We start from the raw sequence: 6,134 nt of genomic DNA on the forward strand, positions 1-6,134 counted from the left end.
TAAGTGGACCTTGAACAACTATCATAACACTATAAGAAAAAGACTGACAGTAACGGGAGTGTGTATGGGGGAGTGTCGGGGAGGTGGGATTGGCAGTAGTGGGAATCTGCCTGGGGAAGGGGGCACACCTCATCAACAAGGGTAACTGCATAACGAATATTTGTATACCTAATCCTGAATTGTACCCCACATCTTTAAAATAAAAAAATTAAAAGTTAAAATATATATATAAGCCGGGCTTGGTGGCTCAGCCTGTAATCCCTTGCCTTGGGAATGCTGAGGTGAGTGGATTGCCTGATTCCGTGGGTTCGAGACCCACCTGGGCAACTTGGCGAGACCTCATCTCTACGATAAATCAAAAAATCAGCCGGGCATGGTAGCACACGCCTGTAGTTCCAGCTACTTGGAAGGCTGAGTGGCAGGATCTCCGGAGCCCGGCAGGTCGCGGCTGCGGGGGCCGGGAGCGGCCACTGCACTCCAGTCTGGGCGACAGAGTGAGACTCCGACTCAAAAATAAATAAATAAATAAAAAAGATATATATTTGTTGAATAGCTAGTTATAATAAGACAATAGATCATAACTTTTAGAACAGTATCTTTTATTTGAAGAAAAATATGTAATTCATCCCAAATCCAGCAATTATTTTAATTATTGACATGATTCTCAGTGAACTTCGGTGCTGCACGTGATCACTTATTATGAGATATCCTAAAGTTTCTCGTATTTTAAAGATCATTTTTATTTTTTAAAAAAACGAGTCATCATTTCATACGTTTCTGGTTTCAGTTTCGTCACAAGAGTAGCTTGCTTGTGAAGAATGAAAATAATTCTTTTCTTTTTTTTTTTTTTTTTTTGAGTTGGAGTCTCACTCGGTGGCAGCCACTGCAGCCTCCACTGCTGGGCTCCGGCGATCCTCCCGCCTCAGCCTTCCGAGTAGCCGGAATTACAGGCGCGCGCTACCACGCCCGGCTGATTTTTTGATTTATTGTAGAGATGAGGTCTTGCTGCCCAGGCAGGTCTCGAACCCACGGGCTCAGGCAATCCACTCACCTCAGCCTCCCAAAGGCGCGGGATGACAGGCTGAGCCACCGAGCCCGGCTGAAAATAATTATTTTCAAATGGAGTGGTGTCTCTATTTGTTTCATTCATTGATTCTTTGCCTAGACCAATGTCCTGTAGTATTTCCTGTAGGCTTTCTACTAGTAATTTTATAGTTTGGGATCTTACCTTTAAGTATTTAACCCATTTTCAATCGACTTCCATATACATTGCTAGACAGGGGTCTAGTTTTATTGCTCTGTATATGGATATCCAGTTTTACCAGAATCATTTGTTGAAGAAGATGCCTTTTCCTCGGTGTATGTTCTTGGTGTTGTCAAAAATCATTTGACTGTAAATACAAAAATGTCACTGATATTTTTGTAGGAATTACATTGAATCAATCTATTGATTGCTTGGGGTAGTATGGTCATCTTACAATGTTAACTCTTTAATCCACTGAGCATAAGATATGTTTTGTTGCCAATGGAATTTTCTTCTTGATTTTTTTTTCAGCTAGTTTTTTGTTGGCACACTTTTGGATGGAATCTTCAGGGGTTTCTAAATACAAAATTATATCATTTGCAAAGAGGGACAATTTGCCATCCTCTTTTTTCAATTTGGATGCATCTTATTTCCTTCTCTTTCCTCATTGTTCTAAGAATTCAAGTATGTTGAACAGGAGTGGTGAAAATGTACCTCACTGTGTAGTTCCAGCTCTTTTTTTTTTTTTTTTTTAATTTCAGTAGATTTAGAAGATACAAATAGTTTTTGATCTGGGCTTAAGAGTATCCACCAATCCCACCTGTGCACATTGTACCTAATAGGCACTTTTTGGGGGCCATCCACCCCTCCCCTTCTTGGTCTCCAGTGTCCATTATACTATTCTCTATGTCTTTGCATAGAGAATATGTGAAAGAATATTCTCTACGCAATATGTGAAAGAATATATGGTGTTCGGTATTCTGTTCCTGAGTTAGTTTGCTTAGGATGGGGTTTCCAATTCCATCCAAGTTGCTGCAAAAGATATTATTTCATTTTTATTCTTTTTTTGATAGCTGAATAGTATTCCGTAGTGTATATATATCACTTTTTCATTATCTACTGATCAGTTGATGGGCATTTAGGTTGATTTCATATTTTTGCAACTGTGAATTGTGCTGCAATGAACACGTGGGTGCGGGTGCCTTTTTTAATACAATGATCTCTGTTCCTTAGGGTAGATACCTAGTAGTAGAGTTGCTAGATTAAATGGTAGATCCACTTTTAGTTCTTTTAGTAAGTTAGAGCAGATTCCCTCCTCTTCATTCTTGTGGAATAGCTTCAGTAAAATTGGCACCTGTTCTTCTTTGAAAGTCTGGTATAATTCAGCTATGAGTCCATTAAGTCCTGGACCTATTTTTTTTGGTTGGGAAGTTTCTAATTATTGTTTCAATCTCACTGCTCATTATTGGTCTATTCAGGGTTTCTATTTCTTCCTGATTTATGGCTAGCGGTTGTATGTTTCCAAGAATTTATTCATTTCCTCTAGATTTTCTAGTTTGCATAAAAGTGTTTATAATAGTTTCAGATGATCTTTTGAATTTCCATTGTATTATTTGTAATGTTTTCTTTTTCATTTCTGATTGAGATAATCTGAGTCCTCTCTTCATTTCTTGATTAATCTAGCTAGTAGTCTATCAGGTTTCTTTTTTTTTATCTGCTCAAAAAACCAGCTTTGCATTACCTTGATCATTATGTTTTTTAATTTCAATTTCATTTAGTTCTATTCTGATCATTGTTATTTATTTTCTTCTGCTAGCTTTGGGTTTGGTTTATTTGTGTTTTCTAGCTCCCTGAGGTGTGATGTTAGGTTGTTGATATGTGATCTTTCAGTCTTATTAATGTAGGCCTTATATGCTATAAATTTTCCTCTGAGTACAACTTTGGCTGTGTCTCAGAAGTTTTGATAACTTTTTCATTGTCATCATTAATTTCAAGAAAAGTTTTAATTTCCATCTTGATTTTATTGTTGACCCAAGGATTATCCAGGAGTAGATAGTTTAGCTTCCATTTTTCTGTTTAGTTTTTTTTTTTTAAATTTAATTCCTAGTTTTATTCCACCGTGGTCTGAGAAGGTGCTTGATATGATTTTGATTTATTCATTTATTTTTTGAGACTTGATTGTGGTCGATCATATAGTCTATTTCAGAGAATGTTTCATACTCTGAGGAGAAAAATGAATATTCTGTAGTTCTGGGATGAAATGTTCTGTAGATGTCTATTAGTTTCATTTGTTCTAGAGTCAGTATAACTCCAATATTTCTTTGTTGACTTTCTGTTGTTGGTGGAGGGTTGACAGTTTCCACTATTATTGTATTGTTATCTTTCTTTTTTTTAAAGTCTAGTAGAATTTGTTTTATAAAACTGGTATTCTGACATCAGGTGCATATATACTTCAAATTGTTATGTTTTCTAATTAGATTGATTCCTTTATCATTATATAATAGCCATCTTTGTCTTTTTTTCTTTTTTACTGTTTTTAATTTAAAATCTGTTTTAACTACTATAAGAATGGCTACTCTGTCTCATTTTTGGTTTCCATTTGCATGGAATATTTTTCCCCATGTTTTTACCTTGAATCTGTTGGAGTCTTTGTGAGTTAGGTGGGTCTCTTAAAGGCAGCAGTTGTGTTTCTTTAACCATTCTGCCAGTCTATATCTTTTCAGTGGGTCGTTGGGACCATTTAATAATTATATTTAAGGTATATTTAATTTTGTGGGTGATCTGTATGCTCCATTAACTCTGTGCTTGCCTGTGCTTTTGTGATAGGTTTTGGTGTTCTTCTGTTTCTGTGTTGAAAACATTCTTAAGTTTCTCCTGGAGGGATGATCTAGAGAAGGCTTATTCTCTTAGGGACTGGATGTCTGGGAAGGATTTTAATTCTCCATCAGCGATGAAGTTTAGTTTGGCAGGGTAGTATATTTTGACTGGAATTGCTTATCTTTGAATATGTTAAAGATGGGACTTAAGTCATGTTTGGCTTTTAGTGTTTCTGCTGAGAATTCTGGTGCAATTCTGATGGGTCTTCCCCAGTAGGTGGTCTAATCCTTCTCTCTGGCTACCTTTAGAATTTTCTTTCATGCTTACTTTACAGTCATGAATTACTATATGTTTTGGGGATGATCTTCTCATGTAATACCTTTCAGATGTTCTCTGAATCTCTTGTATTTGGATGAACAACTCTCCAATGAGATACAGAAAATTTTCTTGGATGACCTCATGGAAGGGTTGTTCCAGGGTGTTCTCAGTTTCCTCTCCTGCTTTGGGGATTACAATCAAATGTCGATTTAGCTTCTCTACATAGTCCCACACTTTTCATAAGTTCTGTTCCCCCTTTTGTTGTTGTTGTTTTTGTTTCTTGTTCTCATTTACATCCACCTGGGTAAGTTCAGTAATTCGGTCTTTGAGCTCTGAGATTCTTTCCTCTGCCTGATTGATTCTACAATCTAGGCCTGCTATTGCACCTTGAAATTCTAGAGGAAGTTCTTCATTTCCAGGACTTCAGAATGGAACTTTCTTACATTGGCTAGCTCAGCCTTTACTTCCTGAATGACTTGGGTGATCGTGATCTTAATTTCTAACTTCTCATGGTTTCCCTTAGCCACTTTAGGCATGTAATATCTAAATTCTGTGTCTGTCCTCAAGAACAGGCATTCTGGTGGCTTCCATTGTTTAGGGATTGATAGCTGCTATTTTAGGTGGTGACTCTGAGATTTTGAGGGTTCCCAGTGTTTCTATTCTGTTACTTCCTTATCTGTGAGGAGCAACTCTTCCTTCTTCATCATTATTCTTAAGTTGTGTTGCTTTGTAGCTTGCTTTCCTAGGGCCTATTCTGTTGTTCAATAAAGTTCACTTGGGGAGAGAGACAGGGGTATTCACTTCTGCTCTACCACTCTTGCTGGGCAGTATGTCACACTCAAAGTGACTTTCTGATGCAGAGATTTCCCTGTGGTCAGATGAGTCTTGCACTATGAAGGGACCAAGTGGGGGAATAGGCCCACTGGCTGTTCACCATTCACAGCCCAGAAAACTTCCAGTGGAAAAGCATTCTGGGCACCCTTCATGTGTGCCTCTCTCCCCTATTCCAGGCCACACTCAGCACTTAAAAAACAGCAAATTCCCTGCAACAGAGGGACTCATGCTTTAGGCATGTGATGCTAGCAGAAGAACATTCCTGATCTGTAGGTGGAGGTTGGCCAACAGATGCTAGTGGCGGGCAGCAAGTGAGTGTGCACAGGAGGTGAAGTTTCCCAGCCTGAGATCTGGCCACTGGGCTCTGCCAGCAAGAAGTATGCCCTCGGGGACTGACTGGCAATTCAGAGTGTGGGTATATCCCTGTTCTTCATGGGCTCTGCCACTCATCATTGTTCCTCTGTAGCACACTGCACTCAAAGTTACTTTCTGCTGCAGAGTTTTCTCTGTGCTCAGACTGGTCAGACTGCTTTTAGACCCCATAGCAAACACTATGTGGAGACCACATGGGAAGATGGACCCCTCCCTTGTGGCAGTTCACCGTTCAGAGCCCAGAAACCTTCCCACCAGGAAACACTCCTGGTGCCTTTCATGTCTCTCCCTCCTGTTCAAAACTACACTGAGCACTTGAAAAACAGTACATTCCTGCCACAGAGTGACTCATACTTTGAATATGTGAGGTTGCCAAGAAAGCCTTCCTGATCTGGAGGGGAGAATTGATTGCCAAACTGGTGGCAGGCATCGGGTGAGCACTACCAGGAGGCCAGGAGGCACACTTTTCTGTCCTAGGAGCTGACTGCCAGGTTCTGCTAGCGGGAAGTGCCCACTTGGGGGCTGGTTGGCATTTCAGAGCCTGGGTATGTTCCCCACTCCATATGGATTCTGACCACCCACTGCTGTGCCCTGACCGTGTCTCATGGAACCAAAACCCTGTGAGCAGTTGGGAAGAGGAGAATCCACCCAGATCACGTCAGGATTATTCACTCCCTCTTACACACAGGCAGGTCTGCAGTTCCTATGCAAGCCTGGTACACTTCAGGAGTGGGACTCTCTAATTCCATGTCTGCCATCCTGGTACTCT

This window comes from Carlito syrichta, unplaced genomic scaffold (assembly GCF_000164805.1).
Source record: "Carlito syrichta isolate Samal-C Ts95f unplaced genomic scaffold, Tarsius_syrichta-2.0.1 Scaffold308920, whole genome shotgun sequence".
In the NCBI taxonomy this organism is placed as follows: Eukaryota; Metazoa; Chordata; class Mammalia; order Primates; family Tarsiidae; genus Carlito; species Carlito syrichta.